At 35.7% G+C, this 27,024-nt stretch overlaps 1 protein-coding gene across 5 annotated transcripts in view; it reads right to left on the reverse strand.

Moving 5' to 3' along the window:
- TASP1 (taspase 1) overlaps positions 1 to 27,024 on the reverse strand; it is a 315,002-nt gene that overhangs the window by 249,635 nt on the left and 38,343 nt on the right. The window contains exon 1 of one of the 5 annotated variants that reach the window (XM_072634478.1): positions 19,021 to 22,264. The exons of the other annotated variants lie outside the window; for them this stretch is intronic. The gene's annotated coding sequence lies outside the window, so the exon portion shown is untranslated. Of the gene's footprint in view, positions 1 to 19,020; positions 22,265 to 27,024 lie in introns of those variants that run through there. 5 annotated transcript variants of the gene reach the window in all.

Raw genomic sequence — 27,024 nt, forward strand, 5'->3', positions numbered from 1 at the left:
GACCTCAAATATTTTACCCTGAAGTAGCACTATTTCTTTATAAGAGACACATGTAAATATAAACATTCAATCAAAAGTATCTATTAAACACTCAATATGTATGCACCATCATGGGACAACATAAAGGCAAGTCCCTGCCCAATGCAGGCTGACAGTCTAAGTGGATAGGTAAAATATTTATTTGTGTGTATGTATATACATATATATATATATGTTAAAAGACTAAATAACCATAGAAAACTTTTAATAAAATGACCATAAGAAGAAAATAATTCCTAGAATCACTGTTTCGTAATCTTATCTCACATAAAATATTATCCAAAAATGTAGACAATAGTAATATAGGAATTTAGAGAAAAGATAAAGCACTAGAATCTAGAGCAAAACAGAAAGGCTTTAGTGTTGGAAATAGTCATGAAAAACAGATCCATAAGCAGAGTAGAAGAAAGAAGATAATTTAACGGAGAAGAAAAAACACAAGCAAAAAACACTGCTGGGAAAGTACAGTTTAGGTCCCAGGGGAAAACAGATCAAAGTGAATAAAGCAGAGAGAAGAAAAAGATAAAACTATGAAAGCTGGCTGGGAGGAGATTATTAAAAACCAGGAATACTGAATTAAGGGCTATGGACTTTATTTGGTAGAGGAGAGATATTACAACTTTTTTCAGCAATTCTATTCAACAAACATGTATCAAACATCTCCTACACACATGGCATTGTTCTAAGAATACAAAGATAACAATATAAACATCCCTGATAACAATATAAACATCCCTGAACCAAGTTAGCAACCATAATCTCAGACAAAGCAAATAGACCTAAATAAAACAGATAATCAGGAAAACTAAATTTTGCTAAAAGGTATAATAGGCAATGGAGAAATATCAAAAAACTTTATAGCAAATTTCTCTGACAAAGGCCTCATTTTAAAATATATACTGAGTATAGAACTGAGTCAAATTTATAAAAAATGAGAGCCATTCTACAATTGACAAATGGTCAAAGGATATGAACAGGCAGTTTTCAGAAGAAAAAAAATCAAAACTATTTATAGTTATATGAAAAAATGCTCTAAATCACTCTTGTTTAGAGAACCACAAATTAAAACAGCTCCGAGGTATTATAGCACACCCATCAGAAGGGGATAAGGGAATACAGGTACACTAATGAACTGCTGGTGGAATACTAAACAGGTCCAACCATTCTGGAGAACAATTTGAAACTATAGCCAAAGAGCTATTAAACTGCACATACCCTTTGACCCAGCAATACCACTACTAGATCAGCAGTTCAAAAGAGATCAAAGAGAAAGAACCTATATGCACAAAAATATTTATAGCAGCTCTTTCTGTGGTAGAAAAGAACTGGAAATTAAAGTGTTATTCATCAATAGTGAAATGACTGAATACGTTGATTATGATGGAAATAGTATTTTGCTAGAAGAAATGACAAGGAGGTGGTTTCAGAAAAACATGGCAAGAACTATATGAACTGGAGCAAAGTCGAGTGAGAAAACCAGATCACTGTGTCCAATAACAGTAACATTGTAATGATGATCAACTGAAAACTTTGGCTACTCTGATAAATATGGTGATCCAGAACAATTTCCAAGGGCTGATGATGAAACAATGCTATCCGTCTCCACAGAGGGAAGTGATGAACTCTGAAGTAGAATTTTCTCACTTTATTTTTCTGGGGGTTTTTTTAGAAATATGGATAATATGAAAATGTTTTGTGTAATTTCATATATATGACTGATATATTGCTTACCTTCTCAGTGGGGAGAGTGGAGTAGGAGGAAGTTAGAGATTGTGGAACTCAAAATTTAAAAAGAAAAAAATGTTAAAAAGAAATAAATAATAAATTTTAAATTTAAAAAAAATCCCTACCTCCAAAAGCAGGGACTAGCAGAATGAAAATGATTTAGGAATATTAATCAATGTGTACAGAATGGGTTAGAAGGAGGATGTAAAGGAATAAGATAAGAAAATATGGAAATAATTGAGGAATAAAGAGATCAAAACTGTCATAGGCAGCACTTTTTGAGGAGCAAAGAAATGGAAACCAAAGAGCTGCCCATTCAATGGGGACCAGTTAAACAAAAAGTGGTATATTAATGTAAGGGAACAAAATCGTACCATACGAAGAAGACAAAAGGTATGGATTCAGAGAAATATGGGAAGACCTGCATGAACTGATGTAAACTGAAGGAAGCATATCAAGGACAATTAATACAATGACTATAACTTTCTAAAGAAAAACTTTGAAAGAATTAAGAACTCTGATCAATGAAATGACCAAGCTTGACCCCAAAGAACCAATAAAATACATTCCCCATTTTCTGAACAAAAGATGTTGGAGACTCAGCTTTTCAGAAATGGACAGTGTGTGGATTTTTTGGGTGCGTTATCTATTACCAGAAAAGGATTTTGTTTTGATTTGGAGATAATTAAAAGGAAAAAAAGGAATAGAGGTAGTGATGTGTCCAAAGTTTTAAAAGTATTAAATAGGGTTTCTTTTTTAAATGAACAGAAGAGAGAAGAAAGAAGTTCAGGGAGATCAGAACAGCTTTGGAAGTAATGTACTGAATGCATTACATATATATTTTAAAAAAAACAAGCTGTAAATACGAGAAATTGGTGATTTCATGTACAGCCCTCTATTTCTGTTCTTTATATGTGGAAATATTTGTTTTTGTCATTGTCTGATAAGCTCAAAATAAAAAAACTAATTAAAAAACTAGAGTATGCTAGTAGCAATAAGTACTGAAAACAAGGATAGGGGAAATATTCTAAAGGAAAAATGCAACAGGACCTAGTAATTGAACTTAATGAGGGAAATGGAGAAACCAAAAAAAGTTCCAAGTTTTGAGCCTAAGTATCTGGGCCATTAAAGGTATCAATATACATTCTAAAATAAAAATTTCCAGTTAAGCAATCCTAAACTTTTGGTTTGCTAATAGCATATAGCATGCTTTTATGAATAATGTGTACCTCAATGGAAACACTATAAAATAAATAAATATTTGATCATAACTGAACCAAAGAAACAGAGAATTCCTTTAGTAATATTTAGTTTCTTCATGATATTACAACTCCCCATGATTACCTAAAGATAAAAAGACAACCCTTAGTGAAAATTAACAGAATTCATTCAAGTTTTCAAAGAATAAGGTTTCAAAATGTGAGATTCCTTGTCAGAAGGAATGGTTTAGAGGTAAGAGCAAAGAACTTGAGAATTTTGCCTTTCACTTACTAGCTGCCTGATCATCAGCAAGTTATTAACCTCTCCATGGCTGTCTCTTCATCTGCTAAATGGGGATAATATCTGGAGTAGTTATGTCACAGGGTTATTGGGTGAATCAGATGAATTAATGTATGTATTTTAAAACAGAAAAGCACCATGTCAGTCATTATTTGAGAAGCAAATCATAAAAATGAGACAGCAAGGACAAGACAATCTGCCACATTCCAAAAAAATTTTCTACTAATCTGTGCATAACGAACATATCTCACTATTAACCATAACCTATCCTAAACTATGTAATGTTCCTTGCTGTAAGTGTAAAATAATAACTGTTTTCAAACCTATAGGCTATTGTACTTCTAGGAATTTATTATATACCTCCTGCCAACATCACTTACAGATGTAAATAAATTGGTTTTCAGTGAGGAATACAAACTAGAAAGGTACATTGTAAAGTTGTTCTTAAACAAAATTACTTATGCTTGTTCATTTTCCAGTCAGATTTTGAGAAGAAATTATTTATTATGCTTACATTTATACCATATCACTCAAGCACGAAGTTGCCAAACATTAATCAAATCTAACACATTTTTAATAAAACTGTTTATTAAAAATTAAATATAGTAAGAAATAAACAATCATTTTAATTGGCAAGTAGAATTCTGGATTGGAGTCAGGAAATCTCCAAATCCTGCTGCTGATATTTAATAGCTGATTCCACAATAGATCACACAATCTCTCTAAGCTTCAATTATTTCCCATTTGTAAAGCAGAGATAACAATAATACTTATAATACCTATATCACATAGCTGCTATAAGGCTCAAATTAAATAAAATATATAAAGCACACTGAAAACTTTAAAGCTTGAGCTGATACCTAAGACGATTAATAATGATCATTTAGAGCAACTCCTACCAAAAGTTTTCTTATAAAAGTGGTGTTAAAGACAAAACAAAAAACTTTTGTAGGGAGCCTATTTCAGTAAATACTTTCTAAACAAAGATAAAATAGGTTAGCTACTCTCAATCTCTATATCAGCTTTTTCACTAGACATTTGCCAGTGCCTGTATACTTTTCACACCATGAATAAGGCCTAATCTAACATAAATACTACTAGGATTTCTCTTTAAATTTTAGGATAAATTCCAGTAGAGAAGAGACATCATATCAAGCTGCCCTACTAGGCAGAAAAAAATATATCACTTTTAAATTTTCAGGTTTATTTCTTACAATGAAACTTTTAGACACTAAAACTGGAGAGTTTTTAATTTGAAATTTTCACATTGGTCTAGGTTAGGAAGGACGTCATTGAACAATTATCACTAACTACACAATTAGAGAATTTAAATAACAGCAGGAACTCACCAGAAAAGTCATTTAGTTGGTCAGATGTCATTTATTCCCTCTTCTTTTGACAAGAATCCTGTGGTGGATTGTTAGACACTCTTGGATGTAAAACTTAATGCAGAAGGGCCACTATGACCCAAAATACCAAATGTCTCATAAATAATTTTTCCTTTATCTGTGTCCAACCCATGTTGCTCACACTACCACAATGTCCAAGATGCCAGGAGAAGTTTTTGGTATGTCAGGGTGGAATGCACAACTGAAGAAAGAAACTATATCCACTAAAAAAACTCACAGAATTACAGTTGGCACAGGTTACTCGTAACTAGTTGGCCTTTTTCAGGATATCAGCACTCACAATTCCAAGGTTAGAATTATGTGAGAACACTGGAAAGGCTACTCCTTTGCCTTAAAAGGCAGTAATAGAGTGTTAGACTTTGAGTCAAGAAGAACTGCGGGGGAATCCAATTTCGAACACTTCCCACCTATGTAAGCATGAACAAGTTATTTAACTCCTCTGAGCCTCAGCCTCCTCATCTATAAAATGGGGATAATAACATCTATAGTATCTACCTTACAAGACTGTTTGGAGGATCAAATGGCATGTATGTAAAATATTCAGGAAACTTTAAAGTGCTACGTAAATGTCAGCTACTATTATCATGGCCTTTAGACTATAAACTTGCTCTGAACAACTGAAAATCAACCCTATGGTTGATGGCTTCCAGAGATATATTCTCCCTTCATATCACTATTGTAAGGCTTAAAAATTTATTGCTCTATTTAAGGAAAGTGGGTTGCCAATTTCATTGAACATATTAACCTAAATCTTTCATGGTAAATGTTAAACTTCCCTTGTCTTATTCTGTCCTTAAAAGAGACGAAGAACAGCTAATTTGAGGCACTATAAATTAACAACAAACATGACTGAATAAAATCATGGTTCTCTTCCTCAGCACACTTGCTAAGAGTGCCTTTCCTCCCAGGTTTTTCATTTTACCTTGGCACTTATTTCTGTGGTTGCCCTGTTAACTCTATGTGAGTTTTCCATATCCCCTAAAACTAAGCCAATACAACTAACAATCGCTGAGTATTCATCACACTTTTCCTATCTGGCCAAATAACGTTCATCTCAAAAGGTTTGGTGAGAGGCCCAGATGAACAAACCATCTGATTATAATAAGCTGAATCTTCACAGCAAAGCAAACAAAAGGTGCACAATGCATTGAATCAAGTGTAGGATAATAATCAAGACATCAAGGTTCAAATTCCATACCTCATGCACTGATATTTCTGTGATTCCAGATAAATCACTTTAACCCTCATAGACTTAGTCTTCTCAGCATTAAATGTTGATGTTCAGCCTATTTCACAGGTCTGTTGTAAGCAAAGTGTTTTGAGCACATGCAACAAAGTGTTACATAGACGTGTGTATTTATGATTATGAACTAGTTGTTAGGAAGTTCCTGAGTACATTGCTAAAGAAATTCCAAAATGGGTTAACACTACAATGTTGTATATTCTTTAAAGGCACTTTTAAAGAAATGTGTATCAGCTCCTCCAATATTTCACTTAATGGAACTGTAATTTCATCAGTAAAGTTATTTCTAGCAAGGCTAATTGTCTTAAGAATTCTTGTTGCTGAGGGTGGAGCCAAGACAGCAGACCAAAGGCAGGGACCTGCTTGAGTTCTTCCCCTAAACCCCTACAAATACCTGTAAAAATGATTCTAAATAAACTCTGGTGCTGCAGAGCCCACAAAGTCATGGAGTGAGGCAAATCGCCAGCCCAGGATAGCCTAGAAGGTCAACAGGAAGCATCTGCCACACTGGGTTGGTAGTGGAATGCAGTCCAGTGTGGACCACATCGACACAGAACAGACTAGAGCAGGCCTCAAGGGACTGAATCACTGGCAGCTGTGGTGGTTTTCAGACTTCTCAAGCCACAAATACCAAAGACAATATGGAGTGTCTCTGTTGGCACTGACTGGGGGAGGGGTGTGGTCCTGCTGGGTTCTGGTCCCAGCCCCATGGTAGAGGAAAAGAAGACATCACCTGCAGCACTGGCAGTGGCAGCAGCAGCAGCTTCTGGATCTCTGTGCCCACAGACAGTGGGGGATGGAGCAGGTAATAAAAAAACTCCTGAAGCCTGGGACAGTACGCCTACCCTTACGCCCACTAGAAACAGAGTCGTACCTTGACAAAGAGTTAGAAAGTCAAATGTTTGGCTGGGATGATGAACAAACAGAGGGAAAAAAGTCAGACTATTGAATTTTATTTGGTGACAAAGAAGATCAAAACATACAACTGGAAGACAATAAAGTCAAAACTCTTACATCCAAAGCCTCCAAGAAAAATATGAATTGGTCACAGGCCATGCAGGAGCTCAAAAAGGATTTTGAAAATCAAGTAAGTAGAAGAAAAATGGGGAAGAGAAATAAGAGTGATGCAGAAAATCATGAAAATCAAGTCAACATCTTGCTAAAGGAGACCCCAAAAAATACTGAAGAAAATAACACTTTAAAAAATACATTATCCCAAATGGCAAAAGCAGTCCAAAAAGCTAATTGGAAGAAGAATGCCTTAAAAATCAGGATTTGTCAAATGGAAAAGGAGGCCCAAAAGCTCACTCAAGAAAATAATTCCCTCAAAATTAGAATGGAGCAAATGGAAGTTAATAACTTTATGAGAAGTCAAAAAATTATAAAACAGAACAAAAGAATGAAAAAAAGAGAAGACAATGTGAAACATCTCATTAGGAAAACCACTGGCTTGGAAAATGGAACCAGGAGAAATAACTTTAAAATTATTGGACCAACTGAAAGCTATAATCAAAAAAAAGAGCCTACATATCATCTTTCAAGAAATTATCTAGGAAAACTGCCCAGATATTCTAGAACCAGAGGGTAAAATAGAAATAGAAAGAATCCACTGCTCACTTCCTGAAAGAAATCCCAAGAGGAAAACTCCTAGGAATATTGTAGCCAAATTCCAGAATTCCCAGGTCAAGAAGAAAATCTCACAAGCAGCCATAAAGAAACAATTCAAGTATTGTGGAAATACAATCAAGATAAAACAAGATCTACCAGCTTCTACATTAAGGGAAGGAAGGGCTTGGAACATGATATTCCAGAAGTCAGAGGAGCTAGTATTAAAACCAAGAATTACCTACCCAGCAAAATTGAGAATATTCCTTCAGGGGGAAAAATGGACATTTAATAAAATAGAGGATTTTCAAGCATTCTTGATGAAGAGACAGAGTTGAATAGAAAATTTGACTTCCAGATACAAGAATCAAGGAAAGCATGAAAAGATAAACAAGAAAGAGAAATAAGAATGGACTTATTAAAGTTGAACTGCTTATATTCCGTCATGGAAAGATGATATTTATAATTCATGAGACCTTGCTTAGTATTAGGGTAGTTGGAGGAAATACAGATAGATAGATGGATGGGTGGATGGATGGATGGATGGATGGATGGATGGATGGATGGCACAGGGTGAGTTGAATATGAAGGGATGATATCCTAAAAATAAAATTAATGGGTGAGAGAGGAATATATTGAGAGGAGAAAGGGAGAGATAGAATGGGGCAAATTATCTCACATAAAAGGGGCAAGAAAAAAGTTTCACATTGGAGGGGAAGAAAGGGAAGATGAGAAGGAATGAGTGAACCTTACTCTCACTGGATTTGGCTTAAGGAGGGAATAATACACATACTCAATTGGGCACCTAACCCTACAGGAAAGTGGGGGGGAGGATGATAGAAAGGAGGGTAGATTGGGGGAGGAGGTAGTCAAAAGCAAATTTAATTAATTTAATCACTCTAAAGACAAGCTATTGGCGGTGCTCTCCAAACTTCACTAACCTGATTTTCAATCAGTCAGTTCAACAAGCAATTTTTGTTAAGCACTTATTATGTGCCATTCACTGTGCTCAGCAGTAGGGATACAAAGAAAGGCAAAAGTCTAGTCCTTACCCTCAAGGAGATCACATTTTAATGGGGGAGACAACCTATAAATAACTATCTGCATACATGATATATACAGGGTAAATGGAAAGGCCCTCAGAGGACAGGCCCTAGTAGTTGGGAGCACAGGAGGAATAAAAACAGACTCTTGAAAAGGTGAGATTTTCGTCCAAGTCTTGAAAGAGGCCAGGGAATACAGGGGTGGAAATGAGGATCCAGCATTCTGGATGAGTACTCTGTGGAGGGGCGGGGGGGAACAATCAGTGAAAAGACATGGAGTCTGGAGGTGTAGTGTTATATATGAGGAATAAGAAGTAAGCCAGGGTAGTTGGATCATAGAGTATATGGAAGAAGTAAAATATAAGACTAGAAAGATAAGAAGGGGCCACGTTGTGAATGGTTTTATAGGCCAATGAGAAGATTTTATATCTGATCCTGAAAGTAATATTGAGTCAGTGGAGTACTAAGCACTGGGATGACATGATCAGACTTGTCCCTTAGTGAAAATGGACAATATGGTCAGACCTGCAGCTCAGGAAAGATACTTCAAGTAGAGGATGGATTGGAAAGGTGATGAGACCAACCAGAAGACTATTGCAATAGTCAAGATATGAGGTAATGAAGGCCTGCACATGGTGCTGGATGTATGAAGGGAAAGAAAGAGAATTATAGGAGGAGATGTGAAGGCAGAAATAAGACTTGACAAAAAACCGGACTAGATAACAAACATAACCTATCATCTTGGCTGCACTTAAGTGTCTTTCCATGTTGACATAATCCTGAAGAATCACAGGCAAGACGTAATAAGACATCTGGGTATTTTCATGAAGGATAAGAGTAAGAGATGGATAAAATGAAAATAAACAAGCAGTGCTACTGGGCAATTAGGTGGCGCAGTGGATAGAGCACAGGATCTGGAGTCACTACCCAGCCTGAGTCCAAATCTTGCCCTCTGAAATTTACTAGCTATGTGACCCTAGGCAAGTGACTTCATCATTTTGCCTCAGTTTTCTCATCAGAGATTGAAATGGCAAACCACTCCAATATCTTTGCCAGGAAAACTCCAAATGGGGTCACAAAGAGCTGAACACAACTGAAAAATAATCAAACAACAACAAAAATAGTGCTACTAGAGGAATCATAAGGCAACCATCCATGACCTTAGAATCCAGATATCAGTTGAGAAAACCTGGGCTAGAGGTGAAACAAATATAAACAAAAGAGAAAAACAATAGGAACATAATTCACAGGATAAAAATGTTTCCAGTATGAATCACAGGAAGACTCACATAACTGTTTGTACTGTTTTTTCGTTTGAGTCGGTAAAAAATAATAATAATAGTGCTTGTTTCAGGATTAGGGAAATTAATTCAGGGCTACTTTTAGTTGAAGTCTTTGCTTTATCTTTGTTCACATAATCTTTACATTTCAAAATCACTTAAACCAACAATTCATTATTTTTATAATATCCAACAAAACAAAAAATTGATTGTCCATTTTAAGTCTTACTGCTTGATGTGTTAAATTGAAAAATACATGCTATTTCATGACTTTTTCTATTAAATTTCTCAGCATTATATTCACAGTACAATCATCATAGTACACTTAACATTGACAACTTTCAGGGACAACTTCATCCAGTTCGTCTCCAAGGTGGCAAAAAAAAAAGTGCCATAAATGTCATTTAGAGATAGATTATATGAAGTACTGACTCCTTGGCAAAAAACTCAGAAATCTTTCATTATTACTCATATTGAATCTTAAGAATAAGTGCAAACCATTCTTATGTCCAAAATACAAAAGCTAGACAACACCTACACTATGTGGCTTTCAGACTCATCTTCTGCACCCTAACAATTTACCTCCTCCAGTAAGAAGGGAAATGCATCTTTCGGTATCAAATCAGGAAGAACTGGTAAAACTTCCACGTTTCTCCAAAATGAAATCCAAATGTACTTTCTTCCCAAAATATACCACAGCATTTTTGTGTCAGGCAGTCAAAAGTAAATATCGATGTATTCAGGCAAAAGCATAGGTAAGACTGAAGATTCTGATGGCATTTACCTTGATTGTCACCATCAATATACACAGCTTCACCCAATGTTTCATTGATATGCACATCTTAATATGTACCCTTCTTAAAATTTCCTTTACCCCAAATGACTATTAAATGACACTTTTAGGAACTGGGAGTTTGAGACACAAATAGTGTCTTGAGAGAAAAAACACCTAAAGCTCCAAAGGTAATGAGCAATGAAATGCTACAAAGGAGAAACAACTAAGAAGAGAAAAACAAATAGCCTGTGTATTCTACAAACTAAAAAAAATAGCTGCTGGATAACTGAAAGTTGGCTCTGTGTGTTCAGGATGCTCATCTAAAGGCCATGTTACTACTCCGTGTAACAGAAGCCGCAGCCCCAAGCACATAAAGCAAATACTGAATTTTGGAGCAATGCTGCCAGCCAGGAGGACAAAACTTAAAGAGAAAGGATGTGTAGGCTAAGAAAAGCAATATGGTAATACCTGGGAACTAAAGTAAGGTATCTTACCCTATTTCAGGGGGTTCCTGAACTTAGGTGGGTATTATATCTTTATTTTCATTAACTTCTAATTGGAATTTAACATTTCCTTTAATAAATTAAAAATATTATTCTGAAAATGGGGCCACAGGTTGCACCAAAGGGGTACACAACACAAAAAAGGTTAAGCATCCCCATGCTTGAATAGCCAATATTTCTGTGTCACGATTAGATTAACCAGTTTCTGCCCTCTTAACTTCCTCCCTTCAGATGTCTGTCTTGTTGCCATTTCACTGTTCATTAGCACCTCTAAATAGCAAGATACCAGGGGATTGGAGAATGATTCTGGGAAGATGGTGTAGAGGGTCAGAAAATTCTAAGCTCCTTAGATAGTACCCACAAATGAGATAAAATAGCGCTCAGGGCCAACATAGATCAGTAAAAATAAATAAGAGTAGGGGCAGAACAGTAATCCTCCTGAAACATTAAGAAAAGATCTGAAGAAAAATCCCAGGACTGTAAGAGTAAACTCTAGGCTAGTTCCACTTAAACAACAAGTGGCAGCCTCTGAGGTTTGCTGGGTTGGGAAGCTGCCTTGGCCCCAACCACAGAAAGTCTTACCCCAGGGACACTGAGGTTGGGCATCTGAGCTGGGGAAGACTGAGGGAACTTCTGACAAGAAACCCCAGACCCAGCTGTGCCATGAAGCTGCAGCCTCCAGCAAGAAGGAACCAGAAAATACCTGGTGAGTGCAGAAACAGTGTGGTGGGAACACTGCTGGCTGTGGGCAATTACTGTGGGCTAGAGGTCTTGATTTCCATTCTAGGCCACAGAGGAGAACTAAAGGATGATCTGAGGCCAGAGGCACCATCCCCCATACCCCAAAGCTAGAGGTGATTACCAAAAATAATCTGCTACACACAAAAAAATTGTACAGGCAAAGGAAGAAGAATTCAACCATAAATAGTTATGGTGGGAACAGAGAAGACTGAAGCAAAGAAACCCTTTTCTATCCTAAAGAGTAATGTTAACCAGTCACCTGCCCAAAAAGAATTCACAGAACTTTAAAAAGACTTTAAAAATCAAATGACAGAGATTGGAGAAAAACTAAAAGAAAAAATAAGAACAATCCAAGAAAAACAAGATTATGAAAAGAAAGTTAACCAATTAGAAAAGGAGATCCAGAATCTTATGGAACAAAACAACTTCTTGAAAATCAGAACTGGGCAAGGAGAAGTCAACAAAGTCATAACAGACTAAGAAATAATGAAACAAAATATAAAGACTTAAAAAATAGAAGAGAATGTGAAACATCTCATAAGAAAAACAACTGATCTGGAAAAGAGATCAAGAAGAGGAAACATAAGAATAATTGGACTACCTGAAAGCTATGATCAGAAAAAAAAAAGAATCTAGACAGAAAAATACAACAAATAAATAAAGAAAACTGTTCTGAAACATTAGAACAAGAGTTCCCCTCTTGTACCCCTCTTGTTCTAATAGGAGAAATAGAAAAAAAAAATCCACTGATCACCACCTGAAAGAGATCCTATGAGGAAAACCAACAGGATCATCATAGTCAAATTCTGAAATGCCCAACTCATGAACAAAATATTACAAGCAACAAGAAAAACAGCAATTTATATATAGCTGTGCCACAATTAGAATGACACAAGATTCCCTGTGGCAACACTGAAAGACCACAGATCTTGGAACACTATATATTGAAGAGCAAAAGAATATATGGTGATTTCTTACCCAGCAAAGTTAAGTATAATCCTTAATGAAAAAAAATGGACATTTAACCAATTGTCAGACTTTCAGGATTTTGTTTAAAAAAAAAAACCAACCCTGAACTTCATAAAGGATTTGACACATAAGAGCCAAGAAAAATATAAGGTAAATAACAAAGGCTAATTACAAGACACTCAATAAAGATAGAATGTTTACCTTTTTTATGAGGAAATGTAAAACGTATGTCTAAGATTGTTAATGGTAATTGGGTAGTTCATAAGACTGGGGGAGACTTGAGTATGACATGATTTCAGAAATTAAAACCCTTTAGGAACAACTGAAAAAGAGTAATTAGTTTATACAAATGAGATACAAATTAGCTTACATGAGAGAAAGAACAGACATAGAGGAATTAGACGGGGGAGGAGGGCTGGTAGTACTGGAAACCTACTTTCATCAGGAATGGGTTCAAGAAGGAACTACATATACATGTATATGTATGTATAAAAGTCTTCTAAATTCAGAAAGAAATAAAATGCTAAGGGTATAGGGAGGGAGGAGAGGCTAAGGGAGGGATCTTTATAGGGGAGGGTGAGGGAATGGGTTAAGGTGGGGGGGTATAGAAGGGTATTTAGATCAACGGGAATGGGAGGATAAGGGAGAGATTCTGGGGGGGGGGCAGGAGGATAGGTTAAGTAATAGCAGGTCAAGGTAGTAGATAAAGTAACGGAGTTAGGAGTGATAGGAAATAAGAGATACAAATATAAAATAAAGATCAAGAGTAGAATTTGTTAAGGAAAAAGGAGCAAGGGTGATAATCATGATCTCAGGCAAAGTTAAGGCTAAAATAGATTTAATCAAAAGAGAGGAAACTACACTATGTTTCAGTCATATTCATCAATGCTGTTTTGGACTATTTAAAATAACTAGACAGGATAAGGATGGAATATTGTTGTGGTGTTGAAAATAACAAGTTGCTGCCCTTGGAAAAATATGGAAAGACTTGGACTTATACAGGAAGATGTTATTCACTCTCAGAGAAATGGAGGATAAATAACTATAGTACAGTCTTACATCGATGCATATGAATGTGTATATCTATATATGAGTATGATTATAGATATCTAAATACATGAATATGTAAGTACATGTATGTATTGGTATATTTATATGCTTTATATATATATATGTATATATATGTACATATATATATGTATATATATATATATATATATATATAGTGCGTGTGTGTGTGTGTGTGTGTGTGTGTGTGTGTGTGTGTGCAGTTCTGGAAACCTGCTTTCATCAAGAATTGCAGTTGTAGTCTTGGGGCAGAGGGGAGGAAGGAGGGAAAAAGAACAAAGTAAAAAGTGCACAACAGATAACAAAAGAAAGTTTATAAGGAAGTAAGAAAATATGGACAGCTCTCAATACAAGGCATAGCTTTCTTGAAATGGAAATTTATTGCTATGTATTTTGAATCTTCTCTCACATTTCGCTGTGCACATGGCAACACCTCTTTTTCTTACTTTGTATTATTTTAGTTTTGGCATTTAAGTTTGTTTCTTTTTTCTTTCTAATTTTGGATTAAAGTTTAAAATTTTAAAAAATTTACCAAAAAAGAGATAACAGGGGATTCCATGAAAGGCTCAAATCAATCAGTTTTATGGTCCTTTGTCAGTTCCATTAAAATGAGTAGAACGTTAAAGCTACTAGGTCATGTGAAGGGTTTTTGTTTTACAATATAATTTTTTTATAATATTGTATTTTTTATCCCAATTACATTAAAATAGTTTTTTAACATTTGGGGTTTTGAATTCCAAATTCTATCCCTTCCTCCCGCCTCTATCCCCTCCCTGAGAGGGTAAGCAATCTGATACAGGTTATACATGTGCAATCACGTGAAAAAATTTCCACATTACAAGACTCAAACAAAAATAACAACAACAAAAAGAATGAAAGAAAATGAAAAATAGCATACTTCAGTCTGTATTCAGACAGTATCAGTTCTATTTCTAGAGGAGGATAGCATATTTCATCATGAGTCCTTTGGGATTGTCTTGGATCATTGTATGGCTGAGAATAGCTAAGTCATTCACAATTCTTCACTGTACAATATTGCTGTTCCTGTGTACATCTTCCTGGTTCTGCTCACTTCACTTTGCATCAGTTCATGTAAGCCTTTCCACATTTTTCTGAAAATATCCTGTTTGTTATTTCTTATAGCACAATACTATTCTATCACATTCATACATCACATTTTGTTCAGTCATTCCCCAATTGATGAGCATCCCTTTGATTTCCAATTCTTAGATACCACAAAAAAAGTTGCTATAAATATTTTTGTGAAAATACATCATTTCCTCCCCTTTTAAAAGATAATGTAAAGTTTTAAAATGGTTTTTATCTATGCTATACCTGTTCCACAATAGAATGAATAACTGAGGGCACTGTCAATTGAGATGTCCAAATCACATTAATAAATAAAGACAACATTGTGGGTTACAGTTATGCCTGCCTACTTATCATCGTCTGCTTTATTACCATTCTTACACAGCTCAGTGTTTACAATCTAATGTAGTTCAATTCAACAAATTTATTAAGCATCTATCATGTGCAAACCACTACGTCAGACACTGGGTGTGGAAGGAATGAGACTTAGGATTTCATTGGTATAAAGAACTCCAGTGAGGAAGCCTCTTCCACTAATAGAGATGAGTAACTGTTCTGTAATCTATCTATTTAAAGAGTTGTCTGGCACACTGACAGACACACTGAATGACTTGTTCAATGTCACAAAGTCAATTCATATTAAAGGTGTTACTAAAATCCAAGTCTTCTACACTCCAAAACGAGCTGTTAACTATACTAGGCTGTCACAAGACACTGAGCAAAGACCAAAACAAGACAGTCTCTGGCCTTAAGGAACTGACATTCTACTAAAGCAACAAAAAAAGCATGCCATAAAGACAAATAAGACTGAAAATCCATACATATTCAAATACACATACTCAAATATGTACAAAAAAACAAAAGTCCAGTATCAAGTCATGAAAAACAGCATCACTCATCATGGAATTATATAAAGCAAGGTAAAAAACAATCTAGTACATCTCACACACTTTAACCTTCAATTTCCAAACAAGTTTTCCTTAAAATTTATTCTTAGAAAATCTCTTAGGAAGTTATAAAGGCTGCATTATTTCAAAGAGTCAGTGAATGTGTACAGGAAAAGTGAGTTTCCAAAGTAGCAGAGTGGAATTTATCCAGAGAAATAAGCTTAAATTCATGCAAGAATATAGAAACCAGTAGCTATTTATTTGCTTCTTCTTCACTAATTTTTTGCCCCTAAAAACTACGATCAAAAAATTATTTTATTACAATATTTAGTCTAGTTGTATCTCTGTACTTAAAAAAATAAAAATCCAACAAAATGAATTTACTACTATGATATTACCCTATTCCCCAAGAAACTTTACAAATATATGGAAATATTTTCATGTAAACCTTCATCTTAAGCAATTAAGACAACTGTTTTGAAGAATTAAAATATTAACCATACTCAGACTTTTTAACCACATATCATCACATGGAAATGAGGCAAGAAGGTAAACAGTCTAATGAACTCTGGTCAACACGTTATCACTTGAGCTGGCTATGAGACATAAATATTTTCCCAGACCCAAGTGAAGCAACTTTCATTCACGAATAAAGAATTACAGAGGCTATTTTAGACATCAAAGCTCAACAATTATCTAAAAGAGTTCGGAGCGAAACAAAACACTTTCCATTTTCACTCTTTAATTGCTACTTAACTATACAGCAAGTTTGCTTTCTTTTTTGGCTTCTCTATCTCTCCTCTACCTCAGGACACATTTACAGATGCATTGGCACAACACAGGCATGCTAAAATTTCTTGCTGTGGTTGATCAAAGTTGGAATGCCTTTAGAAATTACTCAACTTAGACAGTCCAGAATTAAATCTAGCCAAATAGAGTGTTCTACTTTTAACATGTGTTAAAGCAATATTTCGGCTACCTTGGATCTAGCTTTAGCAAACATCTGTTTGCATCACACTTTTTGAATTCTAATGCTCCCCTATTATAGTACACCAAATGCCATATTTTAGCATCCATAATGGACTTTTCAAAATTATTCAGTTATATAAATACAAATGCTACATAAAAAGCACAGCTTCACAATTATTATAGCAATTACTTATTTCTTATGATCTTCCTAAAGTGCACAAGTCTGTTTGGGAAACTGCAACAAAAATGGAACAAATGTCAGTATACATTTATTAGAGCATTTGTTGATCTGGCACAGAAAATCCTTATACAAATGGAAACATATTTGTATTTAATTTGCCACTAAAAATAGTTCTAATGAAAAAGCACTGCACATCTGCTGTCTCAGCCCATCCCTATTATTAATCTTCCTAGTTTGCAAACAAATAACGTAATTAAACAAAACAAAAACCTCAGAGCAACGGTCTTCATTTTAAAGCTTGGTATTGAAAGCCACAGAATTGCAGTACAAAGAGTAACTTGTCAAACAGCACAAATCTCTAAGAGAAAATGATAGCTCAGCGAGACTTTCACATCGGAAATAGTTTTTAAGTTTGTTTTTGTTGGATTCTTTACAATATTCAGGAAGAGGTTAGCACATACAGTACCTGAAACTGTCTTTTCCACATGAGTTACAATAGAAAAGATGAATGTAGCAGTTTTACTAATATTGCCAAATTTAGCATCTACTAACAATTCCCTTTCATTTAAACAATTATCCCTTATAGCCACTCTGACTGAAAAACAGAAATATCACTCAAAGAGAAACCAGCAAACCATAGAATTGCAACCATTTAAACTACTATTCTGTCAAAGCGCTGTATTTAAAATTTAGTGATTTTTCAATAACTAATTTCAGTCCATTATTGATTATACTTCCTCAAATTTAATTCCTAGCCCCTAGAGAATATTATTAATGATATATCCAGGCATGCTCCAAAAGAAAGGAAAATGTGAACAATTACAGAAATCCCGCATGTTTTTCTGACAGGGATTTCAGTATTGGTGCTTTGCATATCGGTGCTCCATATATGTGTCATCAATAAAGACAAGAAATAAGCACATTGCTTCACTATGCTTTAAATACTTTTTTATTACCAAGGGAATATCATTAGTAGAAATCTCAAAAAAAATTCTCATTTTCTTCTACATCCCCTTCCCAGAATCTATATAGGACTAAGAAAGTTAGGAGATGGGCAAAAGCTTTAAATCAAATAATATCACTTCAGTTTGACTCCCTGAAAGCATGTAATTTCACACTACATTTAAAATTTTCTTAATGTAGAAACTTTCTATTATGTCAAAAGTTTGATCTCAAAAGAACACAGGCCTTTTCAAAAACTGATATTGCAAAGTTATCATATCTCCCTAGACTAAATATATATAAAATTAAAATTTATAAATTAAAAATTAAAATTCCCTTTGTTTACTGTTACCTTAGTATAACATATGAGAACAAGTTTTACTCAAGAGTTCCTGGGACCAAATTGGTTATATATACAATAACATAAATGACAGCAAAATTATAACTAGTGCCACCCATTACAACATATATTTTTGGATGAATTTTAACTCTAATTCTATAATGTCATGTAAATTATATATGCAAATTCATAAGTCAGAAGACAATTTTAACAAAGCAAAATGCTTCATGGGAACATTCACCCTTAATGAAAATAAGCTTTATCAGCAAATAAAATAGTCTCATGTATTTTGCAATGTTTATAGAACTCATTTAGAATAGACTTTTAGACATTGTTACCTCCAGGTCTTTTCAGAAAGTAAATTACTTATTTTGCAATGGTTTTGAAATAATATATTTGGACTTGTTCAGATGATGGCAGGGGATTATATTGCAACAGAAAAATAGTCCTTAAAAATGAATTTGCCTCAGAAATATATTTGTCTGGTGGGATTTTAAAATAAATATGTTTTTAAAAATAAAAAAAAAGACACACTGCTTTTCTGACAAGCAGATAATTTGTGTGCCAAGCTCCAAGTTCTAGAGAATTATAAAAAAGAACATATTTAACTAATGTGTAAATACAAACAGTAAGTTACAAACTGCTGAATGATACTCAAGGCAAGAATCAGCATCAGTATTCAAAAATGTGTTTTTAAAAAAGTGTAACTTACTTTACTGTCCCAGACTAACTGGGTTCTGATGCTTCTTTGTCTGCAAATGTTCACCCACAGCGTATCTTCTAATTAAATCAATACTCCAGCAGCAGAACAAGCAAACTAGTTGCGTTCCATTGGTATAGAAATCTTCAGAAAACATTTCCCTTCATCAGAAGGTTGGATTTCTTGGGAGAGGTGATTTTCTCTGCCTCTTCATAATAGAAACATGGACACTTGGCTGGATGCAACTCCATGAAATGTAACTGAATATGTATGCCTCAAAAAATAAAACAAAAAATGCAGAGAAACATAAAGACTATAAACAGCTGGAGTACACAGAAATACAATGGCTGAACCACTGGAAATACTGCCAAATGCACATGAAAAACAGGGTTGTTAACTGGAATAACAATGATAAATTTTTTTAAAATACTTTCCAAAAAATCAGAGTTAACACAAAATTAAAACAATGAAATGGAAATATTACAAAAGAAAAAGGATATAACCTCTTAGGTCACAGACAACAGAGAAAAAGACCTCCCATTACAAAGAATAAAAGGCATAAACAAGAGAAAAAAAGGAATCATCAAGGGTGGTAGGTCTAATATTTGACTTACTAGTTACATTTGGTTCATGGGTACTTGCGTAAATGAGATAAATGCATCATGCTGTCACTACAATATATTAGATGTTATAATGATCAGGCAGAGCAATGAAACACAGAATTAGCCAACTATTAATAAAAAGACAATTTTGTACAAATAAGAATTTGATGCAAAACTCAAAGGGATCTCTGAATCAATTTCCAAAAAAGAAATCACTTAGAAACCTCTAAATTATGAAGAAGACTTAAAGATGCAAACTATTTTATAGCAAATCACCTCACCAGAAGTCTTGTAACACAACCGTTAGGTGGAGGTGGGCATGCAATTGGGGGAGCAGAAACGTTGGACTGTAACAAAGTCATAAGGAAAGGGAACATTTTAAGTTCCATTGTTTCCAACATGAGGTCTTTAGCGACACTCTCTCCCTGAAATACCAATAAACATTTTGGTCAATACATATTTTAAACTATCACTACAAAAACCACAACAAATCACAGAATATAGGGAGGAGACAAGTCACCAGCTTCTGGCCATAGCCATTCTAAGAAGTCTATTGAGGTAGTCATGGTAAAATAATCGTATACAAACTATACTTCAAAGAATTGCATAAATGTAAGTTTCGTTATTTCAAATGTCAAAGATTGGGACCAGCTTCTTTTCCAAGAATTTGTCAAGAAAGTCTCCAGATGATCTTCTGTTCCCTTTCTGCCATTTTTCCTACAAAGGGTGAATTCTAATAAACATGTCAAGGATATAGCCTTCCATTTTCTTGAAATAAAAAGGTACAGATGGTTTTCCAAAAAGTCACTGTGCTTCAAAGTGTATGGCACATAGCAGGAGCTTTAAAATGGTAGTTGATTGTTGATTGAACAAAAGTTGAAGAATCGAAATTGTTGAGAAAAGTGTTGAAATGAGTTCTCTAAAAAGCTTTCCAGGGGAAGAGGCAAGATAACAGCGTAAAAACAAGATTTCCCTGAGCTCTTCCCAGAAACCCTCCAAATATCTGTAAAAAAAAAAAAAATTACTCTAAACAAATTCTAGAGCTACAGAATCCACAAAAAGATAGAGTGAAGCAAATCCTCAGTTGAACACAACCTGAAAAGTCAACAAGAAGGACCTATCACACCTGGAAGGGAGCAGAACACATTCTGGTGTGAGTTGTACCAGCACATACCTGCCAGAACAGGCCTCAGGGGACTCAATCATTGGCCGCTGTGGGGTTTCCAGAATTCTCAACCCATAAATGCCAAAAAGGTTAGTGGGAAAAGTCTGTGGGACCTAAGTGAAAGAGGAGCTCCTTATATGGCCTGATCTGGCCCCAGCCCCAGGGCAGTGGGGATGGGGACAGCATTGCTGGTGGCTGGTGACAGCAGCAGCAGTAACAGCAGTAGCAGCAGCAAAGGCTGCTTCCAGAGCTCTGGACCCATAGACAGTGGAGGATAGAGCAGATGATACAAAATCCCTGAAGCCTGGAACAGTACACCCACACTCACTGGAAGCACAGTCCTACCTTGACAAAGCATTAGAAAGTCAAGTATTTGGCTGGGAAGATGGGTAAACAGAGGAAAAGAACTCACACTACAGAATGCTACTTTGGTGACAAGGAATATCAGGGCCTACAACCAGAGGAGGACAGCAGTCAAAGCTCCTATATCAAAAGTCTCCAAGAGGAATATGAATTGGTTACAGGCTATGGAGGAGCTCAAAAAGGATTCTGAAAATCAAGTAAGAGAAGTAGAGGAAAAATTGGGAAAAGAAATGAGAGAGATGCAAGAAAATCATTAAAATCAGGTCAACAGCTTACTAAAGAACCAAAAAAAAAATTGAAGAAAATAATTAATACCTTAAAAAAAAGACCAAACCAAATGACAAAAAAAACCCCAAAAAAGTCAATGAGGAGAAGAATGCCTTAGAAAGCAGAATTGACCAAGTGGAAATGGTGGTCCAAAAGCTCACTGAAGAAAATAATTCCTTAAAAATTAGAATGGGGCAAATGGAAGCTAATGACTTTATAAGAAATCAAGAAATTATAAAACAGAAGCAAAAGAATGAAAAAATACAAGACAATGTGAAATATCTCATTGGAAAAACCACTGACCTGGAAAATAGACCCAGGAGAGGTAATTTTTAAATTACTGAACTACCTGAAAGCCATAATGAAAAAATGAGCCTAGACATCATCTTTCAAGAAATTATCAAGGAAAACTGCCCTGATATTCTAGAACCAGAGGGTCAAACAGAAATGGAAAGAATTCACTGCTCACCTCCTGAAAGAAATCCCAAAAGGAAAACTCCTAGGAATATAGTAGCCAAATTCCAGAATTTCCAGGTCAAATAGAAAATCTTGCAAGCAATCAGAAACAATTCAAGTATTGTGGAAATACAATTAGGATAATACAAGATCTAGAAGCTTCTACATTAAGAGATCAAAGGGCTTGGAACATGATGTTCTAGGGGTCAGAGGAGCTAGGATTAAAACCAAGAATAATCTACCCAACAAAACTGAATATAATCCTTCAAGGGGAGAAATGGATATTCAATGAAGTGGAGGACTTTCAAGCATCCTTGATGAAAACATCAGAGCTGAATAAAAAATGTGACTTTCAAATACAGGAATCAAGAGAAACCTGAAAAAGTAAACAGGAAAGAGAAATCATAAGAGACTTCTTAAATTTGAACTGTCTACATTCCTACATGGAAAGATGATATTTGTAACTCAAGAGACCTTTCTCGCTATTAGGGTAGTTAGAGGAGAAAAAAGAAAGAAGGAAGGAAGGAAGGAAGGAAGGAAGGAAGGAAGGAAGGAAGGAAGGAAGGAAGGAAGGAAGGAAGGAAGGAAGGAAGGGCCCAGGGTGAGTTGGATATGAAAGGATGACATCTAAAAATTAAAATTAAGGGGTGAGAGAGGAATATATTAGGAGGAGAAAGGGATTGATAGAACAGGGTATATTATCTCACATTAAAGAAGCAAGAAAAAGCTTTCACAATAGAGGGGAAAAGGGGGAAGGTGAGAAGGAATGAGTGAACCTTACTCTCATTGGATCTGACTTAAGGAGGGAATAATATACACACTCAATTGCATATCTAACCCTACAGAAAAGTAGAGAGGAAGGGAATAAGAAGGGGATGATAGAAGGGAGTAGTCAGAAGCAAACACTTTAGAAAAGAGACAGGGTCAAAGGAGAAAATAGAATAATTGGGGGGCAGGTTAGAATGGAGGGAAATGAAGTTAGTCTTTCACAATATGACTGTTATAAACTGGTGGGGAGGGAAGAAGGGAGAGAATTTGAAACTCAATGCCTTAAAAACAAATGTTAAAAAATTGTTTTCACATGCAACTGGGAAATAAGATATATAGGTAATGGGATATAGAAATTTATCTTGCCCTTCAAGATAAGAAGAGGGGATGATAAACAGGAGGGCAAACTGGGGGAAAGAGTAATAGGAACGCATGCTATCTCGGGATGGGCAGCAGGGGAAAGATAGAAAGAAAATTTGGAACTCAAAATCTTGTGGAAATAAAAGTTGAAAACTAAAAATAAATAAACATAAATCTTTTTTGAAAATGTCAAAGATCATGGACAGAGGCTACAGCTAGGACTTCACCAGTGACAGGTCTATGATGATGAAGCCACTCAGAAATCTTGCCTTAAGAAATGAGAATCAAGGTGGCACCAAGGATAGGAAATCAAAATCTAAGAATGTATTTGTATTTGTATTTTATTAGTCTTTTTCCTATCCCATGGTATCTACTGCATGAAAATGTGCATGATGAATTAAACTTCTTACTTAACAGTTCCTGAGTTAACATAGTTGAAGACACTTCAAGGATCTGAGATTTTGTTTATTGAGGGCATTCCCTTCACACTGACATAAATTGAACTCTCTCAAACCTAAGACTAACTTTCAGAGTTGCTGTAGCCAGCTAGCTCCTAAATGTTTACATTTCCCTGTCCATAAAAAAAATATCAATCCTCTTATAAACCAAACTTTGTAAACCAAATTGGCACTGTCTTTAGCTACCCTGGAAACTTTCTCAGTATCTGGGGCCTCCTCACCCTAGAACATGCAATGTTTTCACGCCAGAACATCTCTTAGCCAGACTTCTCCCTGTAGTGAGATCCTCTCAGGGCTTCCATTTTGGGGAGGAGTCAGCCAACCTTCATTCCCCTCCTGACTCTGCTTCAGACTTTCTGGACTTCAGCATCATACAATAAGTAGTCCTGCTCTCCCCTTTCCCTTCTCCCAAAGCTTTTCAGTATCCTTTATGTTTTATCCTCCCCCAATAGAATGTAAGCTCCTTGAGGGTATGGAATGTTATTTCTTTTGGCCTGTATAGATATCCTCGGTGCTTAGAATACTGCCTGGCACATATTAAGAGTTTAATAAATGAGTTTTGCCAGTTGTTTTAACACCTTTAAGAGCTAAAATGGCTCTTAGATCATGGTAGTCCATTCAAGTCTTTTTACAAACTAGAAAAGTGAGGTCATGAAAAATGAGTAGCTACTTAAGGCAACACTGAAATTTCTTTTGGCAGACATGCAAAATTTTTTTAAACTAATTCATGATGAATTAACCAAAATTGCTTTCAAATTTACCTTGCTCTACATTGAGCTTCTATTACAATACAGCAAAAACACACAATATATTTACTCTGGTACTTCACTACATTTTTAAAAATCTAAATCTTATACATATGAAAACACAGACCCAAAAAGGGTTTCCAACATACACAAATGATTTGAAAATTGATATGAACCAGAATTCGTAAAAACATGCTACTTCCATCTTAAGACTTTTTCTCAGAAATAATACCATGGTTCTCATCCAAATCTATCCATTTTCCTCAAAAACATTAAAGAAATGAAATATGCCAAAATCTCAAAATTCATTTTTTCAGAATCTGACATTATTATTAATATGGAACACAAAATCTTATAAAAGTGAATACTGAAAACTAAGAAATAAATAAACATTTTTTTAAGAAAAACACTGTGATTGTCCAAATAAATATATGAACAAACGTCAAGAAAATTTGCCTAAATATATACCTGTGTCTTCTCAACAACAAATTTTTGGGACTGGGTTTTTATTTTGGGGTTGCTGTTGCTGTTTTGCTTTGTTTAATCAAATTACATACTATACCCAACAATAAACAGAATTCACTTTCTCAGAAACTACAAAAGTGGCTTTAACAAAGATCTTTCAGGGAAAAAAATATTTTAAAAAAAGGGAGAAAGTAAAACAGTTTAGTTGCTTTTGAAACTGAAACATAAAATCTGACATAAAATCTAAGCTTTTTATCTCTTTTAAGATTATAAATATTGATGATAACATTAAGCAAAAAACTGAATTCCTTTCTTCTTAACACAAAGATCTATTCTATCCAACAAGCATCCATTGTCCAGAGGTGAGGCCACATGGGGCCTTCTAGGTCCTTGGGTGCAGCCTTCTGACCGAACCCAAGTTTTACAGAACAAATCCTTTCATTAAGTGAATATGAATTCAGTCCAAGGGTCACACTTGAGGACTTAGAGGGCAAAGTGTGGTCTCCAGGCCACAGGCTCCCCATCCCTAAATCCAGTAAGATAGATGGTGACTAATAGAAACATTTCCTCCATACCCGACAACAAGAAAACAGAGGGAAACGTTCCTTTGGTGAAACTGATAAATTGCCCCCTCTGGTGTTCAGAGGTGGTAATGGACAGTCCTTACAATATTGCCAAAAGATAGACCTTTCAAAGGAAAGACAGAGGTCAAGTCTTCTGTGGTCTCAGCCCTGGCATTTCTAAGCGGTACAAAGTACTGCCTTTGGTGCATAGATGATCAGAGATACCCCTCAAAGGCTATTTTTTTCTCATTTCTATTCTCTTTTACTTACTCTTATTCTTTTATTCCTATTCTGTCCTCCATCAGTCAATCAATCAACCATTGCACCAAGTATTGTTGAAGGTGCTGAGAATACAAAGTCTATAATAAAACAGTCTTGCACTCAAAAAGCTTGCTTTCTTTTTTTAATTTTTTAATTTGTAGTTTTTCAAAGCTTCCTTTCTACCAATAAATCAAAGCCAACTCACATGCAGTCAACTCTGGATCATTTAGGTATATATTTTATAGATTACTTGATAATTTTGAAATTCAATATTATCCTCCTGCTCAAGGACAGTCAAATAATTCTAATGAAAATCAAAGAAAAATCTAATAGGACAAATTCAAAAATCATTCTTCAGTATGGTCAAAGGAACACAATTTCATCACTGTGGGTACTTCACCTACCCTACATGGATCATAATACCTCCAAATTTTAGAAGATTATGTTAAAAAGTTGTCACATTCAAAACAGTTTATCATTTGGTGCCAAATCTGCACATAAGAAAGTTCTCCAAATTTAACTAGGCTGGTCCTAGGACAAACTAGGTTTAAAAATTTGCCATTACTTGTGTTCTACTAGTAAAGCCTTTGATGAGGTATCAGGCAGCAAAGATATAAAATTATAAATTTTTAAAAACAATTATGAATTTATTCCAAAGCCAAAAAAAATATCTCATTGTTCATCTCCATTAGCGTGAATAATTAAAAATTAACTATACAAAACACATAAAATGCTCATAACAAGAAGTTAGTGGCTAGCATACTAATGTAGAAAATCAAGTCTAGGGGGGGCGGAGCCAAGATGGCAGAGTAGAAACACACAAATACGCTAGCTCCGAACCCACAGCCCATGAAATATCTGTAGTAAAGAGCTGCCAATAAATTCGGGAGCAGGAGAAGCCACATAACAGCAGAGCGGATAAGATTTCTGTTCCAGAGGGACCTGCAAACCTCTCACAAAAGGTCCGTCGCGCTGCGGACGCGGAGCCCAGCCCAGCCCTGCCCCAGCCCCGGCACCAAGAGGAACAGGTCCGAGTGTACTTCAGGGACGGGATCTCCAGCGGCTCGCGGGTCCCTCCACCCACAGGTGACGGGGGGTCGGTGAGAAGGTCTCTTTGCTGGGTCGAGAGGGGAGTGGGGTGCCCCCATACTCAGGCCCCCTCGGGAGGCAACAACGGAGGCGGCAGCAGACCAAGGCTCCACAAGCAGGCAGGAGCCTGGATCCATTGTTGAAGGTCTCTACATAAACCCCCTGAGGGAACTGAGCCTGAGAGGCGGCCCTGCCCCAACCTGAGCACCTGAACTTAATCTCACACTGAATAGCAGCCCTGCCCCCGCCAAAAGCCCTGAGGCTGGGAAGCAGCATTTGAATCTCAGACCCCAAGTGCTGGCTGGGAGGATCAGGAGGCGAGGTGGGTGTGAGGAGAATATTCAGAGGTCAAGTCACTGGCTGGGAAAATGCCCAGAAAAGGGAAAAAAACCAAGACTATAGAGGGTTACTTTCTTGGTGAGCAGGTTTCTCCTCCCCTCCTTTCTGATGAGG

This window comes from Notamacropus eugenii, chromosome 1 (assembly GCF_028372415.1).
Source record: "Notamacropus eugenii isolate mMacEug1 chromosome 1, mMacEug1.pri_v2, whole genome shotgun sequence".
In the NCBI taxonomy this organism is placed as follows: Eukaryota; Metazoa; Chordata; class Mammalia; order Diprotodontia; family Macropodidae; genus Notamacropus; species Notamacropus eugenii.